The following is a 12,185-nucleotide window of genomic DNA, read 5'->3' on the forward strand; positions in this document are numbered from 1 at the left end:
CCTGGATTCTGCTTGCCAAATATTTTTTAGAAAATTTTTTTGTCTCTGTATACATGAGTAAGATTTTCATAGCCTGCAGTTTTCATTTCCTCAGTTTTTGTGGGATTTTATTATTAAGATTAAGTTAACCTGAAAGTTTTACTGAGCTCTGCCCACCAGAGCAACAGCCAGCTCTACCATCCACCAATCCCTCCCATAAGGAAACTTCCACAAGCCACTTAGATAGCCTCATCCACCAGAGGGCAGACAGCAGAAGCAAGAAGAACTACAATCCTGCAGCCTGTGGAACAAAAACCACATTCACAGAAAGATAGACAAGATGAAAATGCAGAAGGCTATGTACCAGATGAAGGAACAAGATAAAACCTCAGAAAAACAACTAAATGAAGTGGAGATAGGCAACCTTCCAGAAAAAGAATTCAGAATAATGATAGTGAAGATGATCCAGGACTTCAGAAAAAGAGTGGAGGCAAAGATCGAGATGATGCAAGAACTGTTTCACAAAGATCTAGAAGAATTAAAGAACAAACAAACAGAGATGAATAAAATAATTGAAATGAAAACTACACTAGAAGGAATCAATAGCAGAATAACTGAGGCAGAAGAACGGGTAAGTGACCTGGAATACAGAATGGTGGAATTCACTGCTGCAGAACAGAATAAAGAACAAAGAATGAAAAGAAATGAAGACAGCCTAAGAGACCTCTGGGACAATATTAAACGCAACAACAGTCCCATTATAGGCATCCCAGAAGAAGAGAGAGAGAAAGGACCCAAGAAAGTATTTCAAGAGATTATAGTCGAAAACTTCCCTAACATGGGAAAGGAAATAGCCACCCAAGTCCAGGAAGCATAGAGAGTCCTATACAGGGTAAACCCAAGGAGAAACATGCTGAGACACATAGTAATCAAATTGGCAAAAATTAAAGACAAAGAAAAATTATTGAAAGCAGCAAGGGAAAAACGACAAATAACATATAAGGGAACTCCCATAAGGTTAACAGCCGATTTCTCAGCAGAAACTCTACAAGTCAGAAGGGAGTGGCATAATATACTTAAAGTGATGAAAAGGAAGAACCTACAACCAAGATTACTCTACCCAGCAAGGATCTCATTCAGATTCAATGGAGAAATCAAAAGCTGTACAGACAAGCAAAAGCTAAGAGAATTCAGCACCACCAAACCAGCTCTACAACAAATGCTAAAGGAACTTCTCTAAGTGGGAAACACAAGAGAAGAAAAGGACCTACTAAAAAAAAACCCCCAAAAATTAAGAAAATGATAATAGGAACATGCATAGCGATAATTACCTTAAATGTGAATGGATTAAATGCTCCAACCAAAAGACACAGGCTCGCTGAATGGATACAAAAACAAGACCCGTATATATGCTGTCGGGGTTCCCTGGTGGCGCAGTGGTTGAGAGTCCGCCTGCCGATGCAGGGGACACGGGTTTGTGCCCTGGTCTGGGAAGATCCCACATGCCACAGAGCGGCTAGGCACGTGAGCCATGGCCTCTGAGCCTGCGTGTCCAGAGCCTGTGCTCCGCAACGGGAGAGGCCACGACAGTGAGAGGCCCGCGTATGGCAAAATAAATAAATAGATAAAATAAAATATATGCTGTCTACAAGAGACCCACTTCAGACCTAGGGACACATACAGACTGAAAGTGAGGGGATGGAAAAAGATATCCCATTCAAACAGAAATCAAAAGAAAGCTGGAGTAGCAATACTCATATCAGATTAAATAGACTTTAAAATAATGTTACAAGAGACAAGGAAGAGACTACATAATGATCAAGGGATCAATCCAAGAAGAAGATATAACAATTATAAATATATATGCACCCAACATAGGAGCACCTCAATGCATAAGGCAACTGCTAACAGCTCTAAAAGAGGAAATCTACAGTAACACAATAATAGTGGGGGACTTTAACACCTCACTTACACCAATGGACATATCATCCAAACAGAAAATTAATAAGGGAACACAAGCTTTAAATGACAAAATAGACGAGATAGATTTAATTGATATTTACAGGACATTCCATCCAAAAACAGTGAATTACACTTTCTTCTCAAGGGCACACAGAACATTCTCCAGGATATATCACATCTTGGGTCACAAATCAAGCCTCAGTAAATTTAAGAAAATTGAAATGATACCAAGCATCTTTTCTGACCACAATGCTATGAGATTAGAAATCAATTACAGGGGAAAAAAAGTAAAACACACAAATACAAGAAAGCTAAACAATACGTTACTAAATAACCAAGAGATCATTGAAGAAATCAAATAGGAAACCAAAAAATACCTAGAGACAAATGACAAGGAAAACACAACGATCCAAAGCCTATGGGATGCAGCAAAATCAGTTCTAAGAGGGAAGTTTATAGCAATATAAGCCTACCTCAAGAAACAAGAAAAATCTCAAATAAACAATCTAATGTTACACCTAAAGCAACTAGAGAAAGAAGAACAAACAAAACCCAAACTTAGCAGAAGGAAAGAAATCATAAAAATCAGAGCAGAAATAAATGAAATAGAAACAAAGAAAACAATAGCAAAGATCAATAAAACTAAAAGTTGGTTCTTTGAGAAGATAAACAAAATTGATAAACCATTAGCCAGACTCATCAAGAAAAAGAGGGAGAGGACTCAAATCAATAAAATTAGAAATGAAAAAGGAGAAATTACAACAGATACTGCAGAAATACAAATTATCTTAAGAGACTACTACAAGCAACTCTATGCCAATAAAATGGACAACCCGGTAGAAGTGGACAAATTCTTAGAAAGGTATAACCTTCCAAGACTGAACCAGGAAGAAATAGAAAATATGAACAGACCAATCACAAGTAATGAAATTGAAACTGTGATTAAAAATCTTCCAACAAACAGAAGTCCAGGACCAGATGGCTTCACAGGTGAATTCTATCAAACATTTAGAGAAGAGCTAACACTCATCCTTCTCCAAAAATTGCAGAGGAAGGAACACCCCCAAACTCCTTCTATGAGGCCACCATCACCCTGATACCAAAACCAGACAAAGATACTACAAAAAAAGAAAATTACAGACCAATATCACTGATGAATATAGATGCAAAAATCCTCAACAAAATACTAGCAAACATATCCAACAACACATTAAAAGAACCATACACCATGATCAAGTGGGATTTATCCCAGGGGTGCAAGGATTCTTCAATATACGCAAATCAATCAATGTGATACACCATATTAACAAGTTGAAGAGTAAAAACCACATGATCATCTCAATAGATGCAGAAAAAGCTTGAGAAATTTAACACCCATTTATGATAAAAAAAAATATCTCCAGAAAGTGGGCATAGAGGGTACCTACCTCAACTTAATAAAGGCCATATATGACAAACCCACAGCAAACATCATTCTCAGTGGTGAAAAACTGAAAGCATTTCCTCTAAGATCAGGACAAGACAAGGATGTCCACTCTCACCATTATTATTCAACATAGTTTTGAAAGTCCTAGCCACGACAATCAGAGAAGAAAAAGAAATAAAAGATATACAAATTGGAAAAGAAGTAAAACTGTCACTGTTTGCAGATGACATGATACTATACATAGAGAATCCTAAAGATGTCACCAGAAAACTACTAGAGCTAATCAATGAATTTGGTAAAGTTGCAGGGTACAAATTAATGCACAGAAATCCCTTGCATTCCTATACACTAATGATGAAAAATCTGAAAGAGAAATTAAGGAAACACTCCCATTTACCACTGCAACAAAAAGAATAAAATACCTAGGAATAAACCTCCCTAGGGAGACAAAAGATCTGCATGCAGAGAGCTATAAGACACTGATGAAAGAAATTAAAGATGATACCAACAGATGGAGAGATATACCATGTTCTTGGATTGGAAGAATCAGTATTGTGAAAATGCCTATACTACCCAAAGCAATCTACAGATTCAATGCAATCCCTATCAACTTACCAATGGCATTTTTTAAAGAACTAGAACAAAAAATCTTAAAATTTGTATGGGGACACAAAAGACCCCAAATAGCCAAAGCAGTCTTGAGGCAAAAAAACGGAGCTGGAGGAATCAGGCTCCCTGACTTCAGGCTATACTACAAATCAAGACAATATGGTACTGGCACAAAAACAGAAATATAGACCAATGGAACAGGATAGAAAGCCCAGAGATAAACCCACACACCTATGGTCAACTAATCTATGACAAAGGAGGCAAGGATATACCATGGAGAAAAGACAGTCTCTTCAAAAAGTGGTGCTGGGAAAACTGGGCAGCTACATGTCAAAGAATGAAATTAGAACACTCCCTACCACGGTACACAAAAATAAACTCAAAATGGATTCGAGACCTAAATGTAAGACCAGACACTATAAAACTCTTAGAGGAAAACATAGGAAGAACACTCTTTGACATAAATCGCAGCAAGATATGTTTTGATCCACCTCCTAGAGTAATGGAAATAAAAACAAAAATAAACAAATGGGACCTAATGAAACTTCAAAGCTTTTGCACAGCAAAAGAAACCATAAACAAGACAAAAAGACAACCATCAGAATGGTAGAAAATATTTGCAAATGAATCATCAAACAAAGGATTAATCTCCAAAATATATAAACAGCTCATGTAGCTCAATATTTAAAAAAAAAACAACCCAATCCAAAAATGGGCAGAAGACCTAAATAGACGTTTCTCTAAAGAAAACATACAGTTGGCCAAGAGGCACATGAAAAGCTGCTCAACCTCACCAATTATTAAAGAAATGCAAATCAAAACTACAATGAGGTATCACCTCACACCAGTTAGATGAGCATCATCAGAAAATCTACAAACAACAAATGCTGGAGAGGGTGTGGAGAAAAGGGAACGCTCTTGCACTGTTGGTGGGAATGTAAATTGATACAGCCACTATGGAGAACAGTATGGAGGTTCCTTAAAGAGCTACAAATAGAATTACCATATGACCCAGCAATCCCACTACTGGGCATATACCCAGAGAAAACCATAATTCAAAAAGACACATGCACCCCAATGTTCATTGCAGCACTATTTACAATAGTCAGGTCATGGAAGCAACCTAAATGTCCATCAACAGCCGAATGGATAAAGAAGATATGGCACATATATACAATGGAATATTACTCAGCCCTAAAAAGGAACGAAATTGGGTCATTTGTAGAGACGTGGATGCATCTAGAGACTGTCATACTGAGTGAAGTAAGTCAGAAAGAGAAAAACAAATATCGTATATTAACGCATATATGTAGAACCTAGAAAATGGTACAGATGAACCTGTTTGCAGAGCAGAAATTGAGACACAGAAGTAGAGAAAAAACATATGGACACCAAGGGGGGAAAGCGGCAGGGGGTAGGGGTTGTGGTGTGATTAATTGGGCGATTGGGATTTACATGTATACACTGATGTGTATTAAATGGATGACTAATAGGAAACTAAATAAATAAAAATTTTAAAAATATTAAGTTAACCTCATAAAAGAATATGCCTACTTTTTATATTCTCTAGGAAAGTTTACATAAGATTAATGTATTTCATCCATGAATATTAAATAAGTCAAGGCATCAGGGCCAGGAGATTTCTCTTTTGTTTTTCTTTGTTTGAAGGCTTTTCATTGTAGACTTAGTATCTTTTATTAGTTACAAAACTAATCAGATTTTTCTCTTTCCTTTTTTGTCAGTTTGGTGAGTTGTATTTTTCTAGGAATTTACACATTGCATGTAAATTTCAAATTTGGGGTCATATGTTGTTCATAATGTCCTATCATCTTTTTAGTATCTCTAGGATCTGTGCTGAAGTCCCTTTTTATTCCTAGTATTTACTCTTTGTGCTTCTTCCTTTTCTTCCTTATTGGTCTCATCAGATATTGACCAATTTTATCAGTCTTTTTAGAGAACCAAGATGTGGCATTGTTGATCACCTCTATTGTGTCAATATTTTATGGTTTAAGGATTTTGCCCAAAATATATTTAAAAAGTATATAAAGATAAGTATGTTGAAAAGTATAAAATACTTTTTAATACTTAATCATTCAATCATCTTAGGAAATTCTCAGCACAGCTATTTTATCTATATAATAAACAGAGCTATTTTACAGTGGCTTCCTTTTTTTTTTTTTTAACTGTTGTTTCTGTGGGTTTCTGTTGCTAGCGCTTCTCTTCTTGTATGCCTGGTATCTGAAAAACTAAATGGTAAGGTCTAGGATGATATTATCTTCCATCAGAGATGATTGTCACTTGCTTTTCCAATCACCTGTGCATATTAGAAACTGGGGCTCACTTTAATCTAGTTTAGGAGCAGACACTTTTGGTCATTGAATAATCACAATACTGTGTGCTCAGCACCACACTGGAGGAGCTACAGCAGACTCTGTGCCCATAGGACGAGGGTCTAGTTCCACAGAAGGTGGCACCCTTCTATGGTGAGACCTCAAAGATGGATAACGAATTGACTTCTCTTCTCCTGGTCTAGTACATCCTAGAAATACTTCTTAAAGGTGGGCAATCAGCTTTGGGTTATTGCACAAGGAACGGGATGGGGTGGGGGGTTGCTGGGTACTCAGACAAACTTGGCTTCCACTTCCAGTCCCACCTCTTACCAGCTGTTTCACTTTGGCCAAGTTCCTGGGTTAAGCCAGCCTTGGTTTCCTAATCTGTAAATTGGGAGTAAATATCATGTACTTCATAAGAGAAGATGATGAGAATTCAGTGAAATGTCACCTACAAAGCACTTCGTAAAATGTCTATCACATATAAGGAATCAATAAATGTTCAACCTCTCTTCCCTTCGTGCGTAAACCAAGTTTATTTTAATAACAAAATCCATTCCTTTCCCTATATTAGAGGAGTAAATCTGGGAAATTGGGGCAGAAATATCCCAAAGGGAACAATTCTAGATTCTCTTTGAAGAGGGGATTCCTGAACACAAAAGCAGCTTGTTATCCCCATCAGCGGATATGCTGCGAGTCTGATAACCAGCACCTCCGTAACTGTGTCTGTTGAACAGCAAATGCCTAATCACAACTTACATGGATTCAGCCTGCTTTACACAAACACCCCTATGCATTCAATATGATTATCCCCATTTCAAGGCAAGAAAACTGAGGGACTAGGAGGTATATTGGGCCTCTAATTGATTCCAGACCGTGTGTCCTCCATCACTCTGCCTCCCGGAAGCGGCTTTGCAGAAGCGGCTTTGCACAAGCAGCAATAACAAACCCAGAATGTGTCTCTTTAACTTAAAATTAAAACTGTTCTATCCTTTGGTGATGACATAGCAGGGAGTTGTTTCACTGTAAGGAGGTCAGACTCTTGTGGGGGTTTTCCTACCATAAGTGCTTTGAAAACTGAGCCCCAGGCACTGCCTTAATTGATTCAACCTTGCACAGCAATTTGCAAGAAACCAGCTACAATGTTGGAGTAGGGGTGTTCTAGCCAAGAGCAAGCCTTGACAACCTGGGAACCAGGAGCCAATCTGCTGACTCTGGCATCCTTTGCTTTGTTAGATGGAGACAAGGATGTTAGAGGCAACACACCAGCAATATTGCAGCCTGCCCAAACTCCTCAACTGATTTTTGGAAAGGTTCATTTGAGTTAAGAAATTTTCCCTTTCAAATACAGACCTGCCAGCCAACTCCATCCCACTCGACCAGTTGTCAAGCCAATCAATTTTCTTTTTGCTTTTGGCATTGGTGGTTACGATCCAACTACTTCCCCCGAAGCTGAGACCTGCTAGGAAAAAAAGGGAATGGGACAGGCTTCTTGGTAGCATCTATCAACACGTAAAATTGTGCAGGGTCAAAAGTCCTTCTTGAATCTATCACAGAGAATCACAAGTGCGGAAGGGGGCATGTGCAGAAATGTTCACTACAGAATTGTTTGTGAAAAACTGGAAAGAGACTAAATGTGTCCACCACTAGGGAATGGCTAAGAATCGTAATATGCCATACCTTGGAATACCATGCAGTAGCTAAAAAGAGCAAGATATATCTATGCTGTTTACTAGGCCAGATTTCTAAGATACGTTGTTGAGTGAAAAAGAAATCTCAAGTGGCACAACATGTACAGAATAGTATCTGTTATATACAATATATGTCATAGTCACCCCACAAAATAATACTCTATATTTTCTGTGGGTACATATCTGCATATGTGAAAGCATAGAAACAGGTTTTGAAGGGTTGGAAAACCTACCCTCCACCCCCTAAAAAAGGTAACAGTGGATGAATCCAGATAAAAAGGAATAGAGTTGAGGGAGGGTGGTCAAAAGGGACTTTAGCCTTATCTCTGAATGGAGAATTTTTTTAAAAAAGGGAATTCCCTGGTGGTCCAGTGGTTGGGACTCTGCGCTCCCACTGCTGAGGACACATGTTCTCTCCTTGGTCTGGGAAGTAACATCCCGCAAGCCACGTGGCACAGCCAAAATTAATAAATAAATAGAAGGAGAATATATTTGTGCACGTGGCATGGCCAAAATAAATAAATAAAAGGAGAATATATTTGTGTATCACTTACATAATTTAAAATTAATTTTTAAGGTAGAATGGAAATGAAAATATTATGAATGAGAGTATGGAAAGCTGTAATGTTGTCCAAAAGTAATTGTCGCCCCTCTCCAGGGAGGATTATGCTTCCCTGTTCTGTCAACATCAAGCTTGGTCATAGGACTTGCTCTGGCCAACGAAAGGTGAGCAGAAAAGGTGAGCATCACTTCTGAGCAGAAGCTTGGGGAGCCAGTGTGTGATTTGCCAGGTTCTTTTTCCCTCTGCCATGAGACTGGAGATATTTCAAATAGAGCCTGTATCCAGGAGTAGACAAATGTGGAGCAGAGCTGTCGCTGACCTTTGAGGGTCATGTAATAGGTAATTGAGCAGGAAATAGACCTTTACTGTCATAAGCCACTGAGACCTCCGGGCCATTTGTCACTGCAGTGGAGCCTAACCTGTACTAGGACAGGAGGAGAGAGCAGGCACTCTGGAGCAGAGGATGCAGGCATAAAGGGAGACAAAGTCTGGGGTCAGACAGTCAAGGAGTTCCTGGGTGGGGGTGAGGAGTACCCTGAGGAGGACACAGTTTTTTTCTACTTTGCCCTAAGATCTTGTCCTCGATTGCCTTCTGACAAAAGAAAGCAATCTGGGATGCAACACGTTATTTTCTATCTGATGGCACTTGCCCCAGGCTAACTGGCAGATCTTTCCAGCGGAAGTCCTGGGAACTTACTGAGAAAACACTCCCGGAGGGCTTCCCTGGTGGCGCAGTGGTTGAGAGTCCGCCTGCCGATGCAGGGAACACAGGTTCGTGCCCCGGTCCGGGAAGATCCCACATGCCGCGGAGCGGCTGGGCCCGTGAGCCATGGCCGCTGAGCCTGCGCGTCCGGAGCCTGTGCTCCACAACGGGAGAGGCCACAACAGTGAGAGGCCCGCGTACCGCAAAAAAAAATACAAAAAAAAAAACAAAAAAAGACATATATACACTAATATGTATAAAATAGATAAATAATTTTAAAAAGAATACCCACTTTGTAGAATCCGTGTGAGGCACATATGGTGGGGGTGGGGGTGGGGGGGCCGGTGTAGCTGGTGTATTAAATTAAGACTATGCAGATGACGACCTGATGAATGAGGGGGCACAAGCCACCCACACGGGGTCAGCAGGGAGCTCCCCCGCCCCGCATCTGAACTCCTACTCTGGGGAAGCAAAAACCCAGGGGTCATTTCAACTGAAGGTGCAGTTTCAATACACTCACACAAAGGAGGTAAAGTAACAAGATTTATTATTATTAATGAGCAGTGGGGAGAGTCCTCTGTTCCAGGTCATGAGTGAGCAGGATATGGCCAGCAGGGCAGCAAGCAAGCATCTGTTCCTTCTAAGGTGACTGGGGTGGAGGTCACTAACTTTTCACAGGCTCAACTCTAAGTGGTTATTTTAAAAGGTGACCAGGGCAAAGCAAAGCAGGAACTTGTGGTAGGAATCCTAAGCTCGTCTTTATCAAAATGTCCAGACTCTCGATGTGAGCAGGGCTGTCATACTATAAAATGCTTAGGCAGCAACCCAGCACATCTGTTTCTCATCACAATGAGGTGGTAGATTTAAACAGCCCAGTATGGAGCCTAGCATGCAGCTGGCTCTCAGTGAACATTTATTCCTATCCCTTTTCCATTCCCTGAGCCTCATGACGGGCTGCAGGAAGGATAGCAATGAATCGGTAAAGGAGAAGAGATGAGCATTGGGTCTCCAGATCAAACCAGCCATTGGGGGTGAAAGTGCTTTATTTCTCCCATGATCTGCAGTAGGAAGCAGCTTCAGAAATGAGCCCACCCAACAGTTCTTCCAGACACTAAAGTGTAACCCACTCATCTCCACTGGGCACCATCTTCCTGTGGCTCACCCACTCCACACCACCCCTCTGTAGAAGGGCTGACCACCCAAATTTCCAGAAGGCCAGCTCATGTCCCTCTACCTACCTCCAGAGGCAGGGGTGAATCCACACAGCAATCCAGGAGGGGAACCCACCCAGACTCAACTCGGAGGCCTGTCTCAGAAGGGACAGTGCTCCCCAACAGCTGAGTGGCCACCAAAGTATGTGCTTTCCGTGAGTGTTCCTATTTCTCCAACAAAGCTGGTCTTCCTGCTGCGAATGGACCAAGAAGCCACCCAATGGGATGAAAGCAAGGTAAGGGCAAACATGGGGTCCTTTGTGCAGTTGACTTGGATATTGGCCTATAAAAGCCACTGGCCAACCAGGAGCAGAGCCTCCTGAAGGCCAGGTGGGGCCAGCATGAGAGCCTGGGCCATCCCCTTCAAAGGAATTTTTATTCCTAAGTGGCAGGTGGTCAACTTGCCCAGTGGTCCTTGACATCTCTTGCCACTTCCAAGGACCTTGACTCAGGCTTCAGTTTAGCTTGTATAGTGGAGTAAGTGTTAATGTGAGGGAGTACTCACTCCATCCTCCATGCCCATCCAAGCACCAGGTGGAGTTGACCCCACCTTCCACCCCAGGGATGACATGGGACTTGGGGCTAGTCAGTCGTAACATCCCGTCCTCTTGGTTTTAGCAACTAGATACGCCACTCAGAAAGCCAAGAAAGCCATCGAGTTGCAATGTGATTTCCACTGCGACTGCTGAGAATTAGGTTCATACTAATGGATTTGACTCCGGAAGAATACAAGCATGGAGGTACTCAGGGCCACAATATAGAGAGAGGAAGGTGAAGTTCACACAGAAGAGCATAGACTAGAGAAAAGAAGAGAAGGTAGCTGGTGACACTGTTTGAGTTCCTGGATCAAATCATGCCCGATTTATCCCTGGAATTTGTAGCTACGTTAGCCAATACATTCTCTCTTTGATTTAGGCCAGTTTGAGTTGGTTCTGTGTCTTAAAACAGATACAGTTCTCACTAACACATCTTCAGTCCTTTGGGCCCTCCTTTGATTTCCACTGTGGACATGGTTGAGTTTGGCCAGATTTTGTCTTCATGGGTCTCTGACTCAGGACTCAGCTTCCCTCTGGACTCCGCTCCTCGAACATGTTGCTTCCGGGGCCTTGGTTGGAAGCCTGACTTTGACTCCAAGAGCTCCAGAGCTCTGCCAATCAATCAGGTGGCTCCCGTCTTCATCTGCCACTAGGTGTCCACCATTATGAAAAACCTACCCAATCCATCTTCAGTCTTGCAGCTCAGCAGTTGAGACTCTGAACTCAGAGGCAGAGGAACGGCGGGAGAAGTGTCACCATGTACCCAGAGGAAGAGGGTGAAATCAGTTTTTCCACGTCCACCCAGCACTAGGACGTCAGAGCCCTGCCCTCTGAGCCAGATTGGAAGAGGCCCATGAGACTGCACATGACGTTCCTGGGTTATTCCAAGACCCAGCCAAGTAGACACTCCTGTTGCCCACAGCCTGGTCAGCCTGAGCAGCCTGGACTCTCCCTTGGGGAGGCCATGAGCAGTCTTTATATGTTCATTCACTCTTGCAAATGGTCACTGAAGAATGTCAGCTCAAATTTTCCCTACAGTGAACGTGGCTAGAGAGCCCCACCCTCCTCCCAAACCTGTCTCTTCTACTGCACTCCTTCTAGATATCAGAAACATGCATTCTAGGATTCTAGAACCTGAAGCGAGAGGAGATGGCATCCTCAACACTCTCCCCAGCC

Source organism: Delphinapterus leucas, chromosome 1, assembly GCF_059928025.1.
Source record: "Delphinapterus leucas isolate spDelLeu-1000000601 "Yukka" chromosome 1, BTC_Dleu_Yukka2, whole genome shotgun sequence".
Classification (NCBI taxonomy): Eukaryota; Metazoa; Chordata; class Mammalia; order Artiodactyla; family Monodontidae; genus Delphinapterus; species Delphinapterus leucas.